The 12723-nt window shown below is 45.7% G+C and overlaps 1 long non-coding RNA gene across 1 annotated transcript; it reads right to left on the bottom strand.

The window, feature by feature from the left end:
* Positions 1-2655: 2655 nt before the first annotated feature.
* LOC119306026 lies at positions 2656-11959 on the bottom strand. The gene is made up of 3 exons (XR_005148827.1): positions 11762-11959; positions 3085-3230; positions 2656-3006 (listed from the first exon to the last, which is right to left on the bottom strand). It is a non-coding gene; the product is annotated as an uncharacterized LOC119306026 (long non-coding RNA).
* Positions 11960-12723: the final 764 nt, after the last annotated feature.

The following is a 12723-nucleotide window of genomic DNA, read 5'->3' as shown; positions in this document are numbered from 1 at the left end:
CTAATCCCTTGTGGATCTTGTTACCCTTGGGTGTTTGAGCACCCTAGACGGTTGAGGTCACCGCGGAGCCATAGTCCATTGTGGTGAAGCTTCGTGGTGAGGTGGGAGCCTCCAATTAAGTTGTGGAGATTGCCCCAACCTTGTTTGTAAAGGTTTGGTCGCCGCCTCCAAGGGCACCAATAGTGGAATCACGACATCTCGCATTGTGTGAGGGCGTGAGGAGAATACAGTGACCCTAGTGGCTTCTTGGGGAGCATTGTGCCTCCACACCGCTCCAACAGAGACGTACTTCCCCTCAAAAGGAAGGAACTTCAGTAACACATCCTCGTCTCCATCGGTTCCACTCTTGGTTATCTCTTACCTTTACTTGTACAAGATATATTGCGTTCTATCCTTTGCTTGTGTGTTTATTGTTATTGCATCATATAGGTTGCTCACCTAGTTGCATATCTAGACAACCTACTTTGATGCAAAGTTTAAATTGATAAAGAAAAGCTAAAAATTGTTAGTTGCCCATTCACCCCCCCCCCTCTAGTCAACTATATCGATCCTTTCACACATTGGAGGCGAGCTGGCTTGAGGAGGATGCCCATTGGGATGGGCTGGAGCAAGCCCTTGCTTTATCCACGACGGGGAACTCCATCCACGCGCCCCTGTTCGTGCCGCCACCACCGCCGATGCCGCCTCTCGTCGAGCCCAAGGACGAGCTAGAGCCGGAGCGCGAGCCAACACCCACGCAGAAGCAGTCACCGCCGCCCCCCACTTGGCCCGAGGAGTCCTACTCGTGGACCGGCGAGCTCCGCGAGTGGGTGAGCGTGCCTCCCTACTACTTCACCTCCACGTAGGAAGAGGAGGTGGCCCACCTTGAGCGCGGGAAGGCGCATTGGATCACGAAGGAGGGGGCCGACGCCGAGCAGCAAATGCACGGGGAGCAGCAGTTGCTTCGTGAGGAGGAGGTGCTGCGATGCGAGGAGGAGGAGGAGCGCGCCCACCTCGCCGCAATGCCGCCATCGCAACGGACGCTAGAGGAGGCTGCCCTGGAGGCCTATCAAGCCGCGTTCGGTTGGGCTAGGCCGCATCCTGTCTTCATCGACCTCACAGGCGGCGACAACGACGACGGCAAGGGCAAGGGCAAGGCGGTTTACTAGGGCAGCGTGCGGGCGTTTATTAGAGTTTTTATAATGTTTAATTATGTTTAAGTGGACTTTGGTCGGTGTTTGACCGACCATTTTATGTATAATTATGCTTAATTAAGTCAGTTTTCGCCATGTCGCAAAAACGGGTATGCCTCCCTTTGGGCGCACCTACCGATCCAAATGAAATAGCGGACGCGCATGTCCGCCTGACCAACCAAAATGGACGAAAAGCGGACAAAACGTGTGTCTGTTTGGGTCGGCGCGTTGGAGTTGCTCTTATAAGCTTCTCGGATGCTCTCTTGTATCCTTCGATCGTTTGTTGCCTTTTTCATTGCTTGTAACGATGGCCTTCTGTGATCTCTGATGGGTTGATGGTTTCGTTAATTCAAAGCCACGCTTCTCTTCTTTACCCATCCCATTTGTAAAAGAAAGGAAAACACACCTAAGTCCCAGCACCCTGCCATGTCACCGGTCCGTGCCACCCATCTTCCCCCCACTCATGGCCATTCATCTCCCATCTGACGGCTCAGGTTCGCATCACACGGATGACGCCCCTCTTCTCCCCCGGAACCTCGCAGCCATAAATCAAGGAAAACGTTTGTTTTCAACCGGATTAAAACAAACAAATGTAAGCCGCACGCAGGACTCGACACATGCCCATTGGGCCCATCCACCGCCCACAGCCAGCCTTATCTCTTCCACCTCTATTCTCCTCCACACATTCTCCCCACTCATTTTCCCCTTTCCCCGTCGGATTCGTTCCCCATCTCTGCATCTTCACACACCATAGAGGAGAGAGGCTCCCATGGCGGACGCCGCCACTCTCACTCCACGGTGCGGTGAACCAGGAGCGACGGCAACACTGCCTGCTGCCCACCTGCAAATGAAGGGCAATGAAGCCCTGCGAGCGCACCGCCGTGGTGCTGCAACCCCGAGGGGGCGACGCAACACGCAGGGGAGGCGGCCGTTCGCCGGAATGGCGGCGCTCGTCGACGAGCTCGATGCTGCGACACAGAAACTCGCCCATGTCCATAGTGCTACGGTGCAACCTCGGAGGGCGGTGCTGCTGGTGCTGCAATCACTGGCGGTGGAGCTACAATATAGCGCTCTCCGGGTCATCGGAGCTCCGCCGGGGCTACAATGAAGCGCCGCCGGAGCTACAATGAGGCGAGCCGGAGCTGCAGTGAAGCACCGCTGGGGTCGTTGAAGCTTTCTCGGGGTTGCATTGCAGCACCGCTGGGGATGCATTGGAGGATCGTTGGGGTTGCAATGAAGCACCGCCGGGCGCCGCCAGTGCTCCGCGCGGCATGATGCTGCCATGGGAGCAGCTACGTTGAAGCTTGTTTTTTTGCTGCAGATGCTACAGGGTGCAGGATGGAAGAACATAGAGAAAGAAAACGGCTTCGTTTGCGGCGATCGAATGGCCACCCTCGGTCAGATCGGACGGCGGGCTAGGCGGATGATTTCTCTAGGAAATCATCCGACTTATCTTAGCAGCCGCCATAAATCAAGTGGGACTGCCTATTTAACATTTGACTGATCTTCAATTGGGTTTCAGTCAAATTTCCTGACAAATAAACATATGACACATGTATGTCCAAACAGGGCCGACAATCGTATGTTTATATGTTCAACAAAACGGATCGGGCTAAATATTCTTACTCGGTTCTCACTGAACCAAAATAGAACCGATTCCTGCTCAACTGCGCAACTAACAAGGCCCTCCTGAACCACAAAACACCTGCGCCTAATAAAAAGAGAGAAAACAGGAAACAACTGCCCTTCAATTTGCATCCCACGCAAGGACCCAAACTCAACTACCCTAACCCCTCCACAGATCTCCTGTAACACACCACAGCGCAGAACACATCTGGGAGACGCCATGGAAGAGGTGAGCAAGAAGAAAGAACGGAAACAAGTCAGATAGACATGGGAGAGGGGAAAGTACCTGGAGAGAATCAAAAGGGAAGAGCAGCTGCCAATATTTGGGGGAGGACAGAGGAAGATCATCCAATATATGATCCACATGTCAGAAACTCTGCTACTCCTTTTGCTCACCCTTCTGATGTACAGACACCTTTTACATGAACTTGTCTGCAGAAAACATCAAGGAATCTAGTGAAAAAATGGAATCATCAGCTTCTAACAGATTGAAAAAGCAACACTGAAATTTATTTAGATCAGGGTAAAAACAGTAGACCAACAGGAAATATAGAGTTAAGAAGCATTGTAAATACACATGAAAATAAGGGCGTATGGTAAGTACACATGAAAATATGTGCTCCATTATGGTGTAATGAAGCTGCAATTTGCATTGTCAGAAAACTAGGAAATTAGAGATAAAGCATGGACTATGATAAATGTGGGATATTACAGTGTAAGGCAACTGAGGATATACAGTGAGAAAATCAGAGGAATTCCACTGTAAATACCTACAGTATATATAATGTGAAAAATGAGGTATTTACAGAGCGTAACTCCCTAAAAAAATCTTAGGTATTCCACTGCAATACCTACAAGTTTTACAATGACTATGCAGTAAAACTGGGGGATATTACAGTGAAATCAAATTGAAAAAGCACATTGTACGAATGACAACAATGAAGTAGGCACAAAGACAACAACTCAGAGACATCAGAGAAAATTCACTGAACAAATCAGTGGAAATGTAGTGCAAACACCAAAGAATGGCAGTGATGAATAATCACAGTAAATTACAGTGCAAACACCAATAATTTACGGTGACTAAGTGCTGGAATTTTTGTCTATTTGGACCTAGCCCAATAATAGTTTCAGAAATTCCTAATAAATCCTAGAGGCCCACGCAGCCCATTCGTGCAAGGCAAGAGGTGGAACTAAAGTTTAGTCCCACCTTGCTAGTTTAGAGGGACTTGGACCTCTTTATAAGGGAGGCTCCTTCCCCACTTGTATGAGCATGAGAACAAGAGGGACATCCACGCGCGCTCCTCCTCCGCCGCCCGCCTCGCCATGATTGAATACGAACGGCGCACCTCTTCGCCTGCTGCCTGTTCGTTTCGTCTCCCTCGTTCTCTTCAGCTCCCAGCATAGCCTCTCGCCTTCTTCTCTTGCGCCTATAAAAGGGAGGTCGCTCCTCCCAGAGAGACGCACCAGAATCTCTTCCTCCTCTCGCCACAAGTTCCTGAGCACTGCGCTGCTGCTACATTCTTCCTCATCCCGGCTTGCGGCATGCATCGCAGATCGGGATAGTAGGCCTCCGAGACCGCACCTTTTGAGTCCTGTACGGGAGAAGGGTGATAAGGTTTTTGGGGAGCGCTCAGCGTGACTACTGGCTGCTTCATCACGGACGATCCGGTCGTCGACGACTACTTCCCCGACGATGACTACTTCCCTGACATCGACTACCTCCTCGACGACATGGAGGACACCGACCCCAAGTCTAGTGCCTCTGCTCCTGCTACTGTCACGTACGTGTTTCTCCCCTTTCTATTGGAGGTTTTGCTACAGTTCCTTGTTCTAGTTTTTGCCCTAGATATGTTAGACTCTATTTCATATATGTAACCTGCTATACTGTCTGCTTTAGATATGTTTAGTTATGGTTCATATATGAACATGTTGTTTACCTTCTCTTTGTCAAATTTCATGGCTTGTTTTATCACTGCTACACTAGTCATGCTTTATCTAGTATTTCTGTTAATAAAATCACTCGGTAAATTGCTCATATTTCCAACAATCCAAAAACCTTATTATAGGCAATTTACCCCAAGTGGTTTTGCTGCTTCCATGAGACCTCCTATGTTTGAGGGTATCCACTATAAGAGGTTGCGCGTGAGAGCAGTCTTATGGTTTCAAACCATGAGTTGCTATGACACCACTCTTGGCAAACCTGAAGGAGAGCAAGATGCCCAACAGGCACAAGCTTTTCAGAAAATGGATACCTTGTTTAAGGTTGCGCTCTTGAGTGTTCTTGGAGAGAACATAGTTGATGCTTATGCGTCAATTGATAATGGAAATGATATGTGGGACGCACTCGAGGCCAAGTTTGGGGTCTCGGATGCCAGCACTGAGCTGTACATCATGGAGCAATTCTATGATTACAGGATGACTGGAGAGCGCTCCGTGGTTGAGCAGGCTCATGAGATACAGTCATTTGCTAGAGAACTTGAGAACTTCAATTGCATGCTACCGGACAAGTTTGTTGCCGGGGGTATCATCACTAAGCTTCCTCCTTCATGGAGGAACTTTGCTACCTTATTGAAACATAAGAGACAGGAGTTTTCTGTTCCGGATCTCATTGATACTCTTGATGTGGAACAAAAGGCAAGAGCAAAGAACACACGTGCTCGAGGTAGTGAGGGAGGATCTAGTGCCAATGTGGTACAGAAGCAGAAATTCCAGCCCCACAAGTTCAAGAACAAGGGCAAGTTTGATGGTAAAGCAAAGTTTGATGGGAAGAACAAGGTTGTGCAACACACGAACTTCAAGAAGAAGAATGGCAAGAAGAAAGGTACTTGTCATGTGTGTGGAGATCCTGATCATTGGGCTCCTAGTTGCCCTAATCGCTATGACAAGCGTCATCCTCGGAAAGGTGGCAAGATCACTAATGTTGTCATTGGAGACACTGACATGAAGGATGTTGGGTATGGTATATTTCCCACTATTCTTTCAGTATGTCATTCTCCTGACTGGTTGATTGACACGGGTGCTAATGTGCATGTATGCGGTGATATTTCCGCGTCTTATCAGACCGCAGGGACTTCAACCGTGCTGATGGGCAACGGTTCAAGTGCTTCTGTTCATGGTGTTGGCACGGTCGATCTGAAGTTTACTTCGGGGAAGATCGTGCGGCTGAAGAACGTGCATTATGTCCCCTCCGTCAATAAAAATCTTGTTAGCGGATCTCTTCTGTGTAGAGATGGCTATAAGCTTGTCTTTGAGTCAAATAAATTTGTAATATCCAAGTATGGAACCTTTGTTGGTAAAGGCTATGAGTCAGGAGGCCTGTTTCGTTTATCCTTATCAGACGTTTGCAATAAAGTTGTTAATCATATTTGCAACAATAGTGAATCAAATGTGTGGCATTCACGTCTTTGTCATGTTAACTTTGGTTGCATGTCGCGACTAGCGAAGTTGAACTTAATCCCTAGTTTCACCACTGTCAAGGGATCTAAGTGCCAAGTGTGTGTGCAAGCTAAGCAACCTCGTAAGTCTCACGTGACTGCGGAGACGAGAAATCTTGCACCACTAGAACTTATACATTCAGATCTATGTGAAATGAATGGTGTTTTGACAAAAGGTGGAAAGAAATATTTCATGACGTTAATTGACGACTCCACTAGATACTGCCATGTGTATCTTCTGAAATCTAAGGATGAGGCTTTGAACTTTTTCAAGATCTATAAAGCTGAAGTGGAAAACCAACTTGATCGAAAAATCAAGAGGCTTAGGTCTGACCGTGGTGGAGAGTATTTTTCCAATGAATTTGATGCTTTTTGTGCGGAACATGGTATAATCCATGAGAGGACGCCTCCCTACTCACCTCAGTCAAATGGGGTGGCCGAAAGAAAGAACCATACTCTAACTGATTTGGTTAATGCCATGTTAGACACATCGGGTCTCTCCAAGGCATGGTGGGGGGAGGCGATATTGACTTCTTGTCATGTCCTAAACCGAGTTCCCACAAAGAACAAAGAGATAACTCCATTCGAGGAATGGGAGAAGAAAAGGTTAAAGCTCTCTTATCTACGAACCTGGGGTTGTTTGGAGAAAGTCAATGTGCCAATTCCAAAGAAGTGGAAGCTGGGACCAAAAACTGTGGATTGTGTTTTCCTGGGATATGCTTTTCATAGCATTGGCTATAGATTCTTGGTTGTAAAATCTGAGGTACCTGACATGCATGTCGCTACGATCATGGAGTCGAATGATGCGACTTTCTTTGAAGATACCTTTCCCATGAAGGATATGGCTACCTCATCTAATCAGGAGATGCCTAGTTCATCGAATCAGGAACCAGTTACAATTACTGAACCTGCCATTTCGATGGAACACTTTGAAAGTCCTGTGGAGGAGAACAATGAAGTTCCTACTAGGAGCAAGAGACAGAGGACTGCCAAGTCTTTTGGTGATGATTTTCTTGTGTATCTCATAGATGACACTCCCAGTTCTATTTCAGAGGCCTATGCATCTGAAGATGCTGACTACTGGAAGGAAGCGGTTCGTAGCGAGATGGATTCCATCTTGGCGAATGAAACTTGGGAGATAACTGATCGTCCTTATGGGTGCAAACGTATAAGATGCAAATGGGTATTCAAGAAGAAGCTTAGGCCTGATGGTACTATTGAAAAGTACAAGGCTCGGCTCGTGGCAAAGGGTTATACCCAAAAGGAAGGTGAAGACTTCTTTGATACTTACTCACCTATGGCTCGACTAACAACTATTCGAGTTCTACTTTCACTAGCTGCCTCACATGGTCTTCTCGTTCATCAAATGGATGTTAAGACTGCTTTCCTAAATGGAGAGTTGGATGAGGAAATTTATATGGAACAACCAGATGGGTTTGTAATAGATGGTCAGGAAGGGAAAGTGTGCAAGTTGCTGAAGTCTTTGTATGGACTCAAGCAAGCACCCAAACAGTGGCATGAGAAATTCGAAAGAACTTTAACAGCTGCAGGCTTTGTTGTGAATGAAGCTGACAAATGTGTGTACTATCACCATGGTGGGGGCGAGGGAGTTATGCTTTGCTTGTATGTTGATGACATACTGATTTTCGGAACAAATCTGAATGTTATTAAGGAGGTCAAGGATTTCCTATCTCGCTGTTTTGAGATGAAGGATTTAGGAGTGGCTGATGTCATTCTGAACATCAAGTTGTTGAGAGATGATGATGGTGGGATTACATTGCTTCAATCTCACTATGTGGAAAATATCTTGAGTCACTTTGGCTATAGTGACTGCAAGCCCTCTCCAACACCATATGATGCTAGCGTGCTGCTTCGAAAGAATCGTAGAATTGCTAGAGATCATTCTCAGATTATTGGCTCGCTTATGTACTTAGCAAGTGCTACAAGACCTGACATCTCTTTTGCTGTTAGCAAACTGAGTCGGTTTGTTTCAAAACCAGGAGATGTGCATTGGAAAGCTCTAGAGAGAGTTTTGCGTCATCTGAAAGGCACTGTGAATTATGGAATTCACTACACTGGGCATCCAAAGGTGCTTGAAGGGTATAGTGACTCAAACTGGATCTTAGATGCTGATGAAATAAAGGCCACGAGCGGTTATGTATTCACTCATGGAGGTGGCGCTATTTCTTGGAAGTCTTGCAAGCAGACCATCTTAACAAGGTCAACAATGGAAGCAGAACTCACAGCACTAGATACAGCTATGGTCGAAGCAGATTGGCTTCACCGGCTCTTGAATGACTTGCCGGTAGTTGAGAAACCTGTACCGGGTATCCTTATGAACTGTGACAATCAAACTGTGATCACTAAAGTGAGCAGCTCAAAGGATAACATGAAGTCATCAAGACACGTTCAGAGAAGGTTAAAGTCTGTTAGAAAAATGAAAAACTCCGGAGTTATTGCATTGGATTATATCCAAACATCTAAAAATCTGGTAGATCCTTTTACTAAGGGTCTATCACGTAATGTGATAGATAATGCATCGAGGGAGATGGGTATGAGACCCACAATATGAGTTGTTCACAGTGGTAACCTATTCTTTGTGATCGAAGATCCCGTGAATTAGATGTGGAAGACAAGCTGTTGGTCAACTGGGAGGAGAGTATCCCTACTGTTAAAATACCACTCCATGAAGATGCAATACTCTCCTACTCTGCATGGCAGGTTGATGTATATCTTAATGTGTTCTAAGTGGCTCTTTGAAGCAGAGATGTTGTCCTGCGGAACATCTTTTGAAGAACGCACCTATATGAGTCTGATTGTTAAACGTCGCAATCTATGAGAGTAGGGTTCTCTCTATTAAACTCATGAAAGGTCACGGAGTATGACGCATAAGCTCCACCCGCGGGGAAGACCCACGGTAGCCACATATCGGTCAAGGCTTTATGTGAAGCTAGATTCGCAGAAAACTTGCAGTTCAAGGCCCAGTCCACTGTTCAAGTTGCTTACTAGTGTAGCATAGAGTTCTAGGTGGAAGTTCAACTTAACAGTCTCCACTGCAGTACCGGTATATAAAACAGTGTTTTGGAACCAAAGGCAAAATCTGTGTGCCTCTGGGATCTGGTGGGGGATTGCTGGAATTTTTGTCTATTTGGACCTAGCCCAATAGTAGTTTCAGAAATTCCTAACAAATCCTAGAGGCCCACGCAGCCCATTCGTGCAAGGCAAGAGGTGGAACTAAAGTTTAGTCCCACCTTGCTAGTTTAGAGGGATTTGGACCTCTTTATAAGGGAGGCTCCTTCCCCACTTGTATGAGCATGAGGACAAGAGGGACATCCACGCGCGCTCCTCCTCCGCCGCCTGCCTCGCCACGCCACGCCTCGCCTCGCCGCGCCGCGGGTTGCGGGAATGAGCCGAGCCGATGTAAATTTTTGCCATGCACTACGGGTATACGAAAGGGCAGCGAAAGCTAAAACGTTTTGCTGTAGTGGAGATTGCATACGAACGGCGCACCTCTTCGCCTGCTGCCTGTTCGTTTCATCTCCCTCGTTCTCTTCAGCTCCCAGCGCAGCCTCTCGCCTTCTTCTCTTGCGCCTACAAAAGGGAGGTCGCTCCTCCCAGAGAGACGCACCAGAATCTCTTCCTCCTCTCGCCACAAGTTCCTGAGCACTACGCTGCTGCTACGTTCTTCGTCATCCCGGCTTGCGGCGTGCACCGCAGGTCGGGACAGTAGGCCTCCGAGACCGCACCTTTTGACTCTTGTACGGGAGAAGGGTGATAAGGTTTTTGGGGAGCGCTCAGCGCGACTACTGGCTGCTTCATCACGGACGATCCGGTCGCCGACGACTACTTCCTCGACGATGACTACTTCCCTGACGTCGACTACCTCCTCGATGACATGGAGGACACCGACCCCAAGTCCAGTGCCTCTGCTCCTGCTACTATCTACGTGTTTCTCCCCTTTCTATTGGAGGTTCTGCTACAGTTCCTTGTTCTAGTTTTTGCCCTAGATATGTTAGACTCTATTTCATATATGTAACCTGCTATACTGTATGCTTTAGATATGTTTAGTTACGGTTCATATATGAACATGTTGTTTACCTTCTCTTTGTCAAATTGCATGGCTTGTTTTATCACTGCTACACTAGTCATGCTTTATCTAGTATTTCTGTTAATAAAATCACTCGGTAAATTGCTCATATTTCCAACACTAAGGCCCTGTTAGGCAGCTCTCCAGCTCCGTATAATATGGGAGCGGACGGAGCGCCAGTTTTACAACTCCAGGAAAATGCACTACGGGCCGCTCGGCTCCGGCCGCTCCAGGAGCAGAGCTGCGTAGCTGAGGGCTGCCGAACACGGCCTAAAGCTCTAGAATTACACTATACAATATAAGGAATTACTCTAAAAGTAAATTACAGTGAAGGTACACATGAAGTAAGGTGCTTCACAAGGAAAATTTACAGTCTAAATACACTTGAATTACTATAAATAAATACAGCAATATACAATCTAGGCACGCAGAAATTAAACAGAAGCAATTCAGGGCATTCTGACAAATTACGGTAAGCTCCTTGGAGGAACATGTACGCACAATGTCACACGAGTCTGCTATTCATAAGTTACTATTAATCATAAAAGTGTTTGCTGTTCATATTTCTGCTATTATTGACATATAATTTTTCAAAATTGCAGATGGGAAGCAAGCAAAGAACAATGACCAAAGGGGATCTACTTCACAATGCCACAAGAAGAACTCGTTCTAAATGTGAGATACATATAGCAAATAATGATATCAGAAACTTGAAGAAAAATTATGTGTACATAATAACGAAAAGTTACAATATATTGCAGGAAACATTTTCATTTACTGCCCTGCTACGACCTGACATTATATACAAGGTAAAAGACCTAGTTATCTACATGATGGACCTGGCAAAAGCAAAGCACGATGAAAAGAATAGATTTGTGCAAAAGAGGAGAACTAAAATATATCCTGAAGCTTGCAGGTACATTCAGGAGATGGGCCTAGGAACACGTGTCAGCAAAGGAAGGAACACGTATCAAGGAATTTCAAGAAAGGTAAGTAAAATAGTTTCTTAATTGGTATGCTTGATTTCAAGAAATGAAGAGAATCGTTCAATGACAGGTGGAGACAAAAGAAGGCGGCAAGAAGAGGAACAGCGACAAGAAGCAGGATGTATCACCAACAACACAAGGCTAGAGCCGAATTTTCAGGAGAGGGACATGGGAGAAGAAGGAAAAGAAAGGAAAATGGAAGGCAAGAAAAGACCAGATGAGATAGAGAAGAAAATGGAAGAAGACATGAAAAACACGAGAATGAACTTTAGGAGACAAAATCCTAAAAGGAATACTTGAGTTGTACTTTGAGGGCAAACATTGTTGCTACCTAAGAGATAGATTTCAGAATGTTTTGCGAAATTTAGAATACATTATGCTTGTTTACAACATGGAACTTGACTATATATTAGTACATAACAAAAGCTAAAATTCTGTTGAGATTTAAATTACCTTTAGTAGACAGTCAAAAATTGTATTATGTGTGAGATTCTCTTAGTAGTTCAGAACTATAAAACAATACTGCAACATTAAGGGAGAAAATAAAATAAATTAGTAGATTTGAAATGAAAAATGTAATAAAATAGTAGCAGAAAGAAACTGAAGTAAACTGCAAGCAAATAAAGAAAAGGACTAGTTACACTTACTATAGCCTGCCAGAATAGTTTATGGTCTTATATAACAAGGAGCAACTGCAAAAATCAGGGAGGAAATACTATAACAATCACAACTAAATTTCAGAGGAAAGCCACTGAAATTTCATGCGATGTGCAAGCAAACAATAAGATACAGAAGGAAAAAGATTATATATGACCTAAATACAGAACTACAACACTGAAATGTTAAACCAGGATATTGGGGCAACTGCTCGACACCCTTAGGGGGGTGCGGCTATCTCATTATATATAAGTACCAAAGGGTACAAGTACAAGGTGTATACACAAGTCTACGTATAACAAGCCTACGTATACATATACAGTCTAACACCCTCCCTCAATCTTAACTGTGGCCTGATGTACAGACTAAGTTAAGATTGCGCCTACAGCCTACAAACTGTGGTTGTGGAAGAGGCTTCGTGAAGATGTCAGCAAGTTGATCCTTTGATGATATGAACTTGATGCTAAGCAGCTTCTGTGCAACACGCTCTCGAACGAAGTGATAATCAACCTCAATGTGTTTTGTCCGAGCATGAAACACTAGATTAGATGACAAGTATGTAGCACCAATGTTGTCACACCAAAGCACTGGAGAATGAGCTGAAGGGACTCGCAACTCTCTCAGCAAGGACTGAACCCAAATGATCTCAGCCGTCGCATCAGCAACTGCTTTGTACTCGGCTTCCGTGCTGCTGCGAGATACCGTAGCCTGCTTGCGAGCATTCTAGGCAATCAAGTTAGAGCCAAGAAACACTGCAT

Source organism: Triticum dicoccoides, chromosome 1B (assembly GCF_002162155.2).
Source record: "Triticum dicoccoides isolate Atlit2015 ecotype Zavitan chromosome 1B, WEW_v2.0, whole genome shotgun sequence".
In the NCBI taxonomy this organism is placed as follows: Eukaryota; Viridiplantae; Streptophyta; class Magnoliopsida; order Poales; family Poaceae; genus Triticum; species Triticum dicoccoides.
The sequence above is the reverse complement of the archived record's forward strand: the minus strand, read 5'-3'. Positions and strand labels throughout refer to the sequence as shown.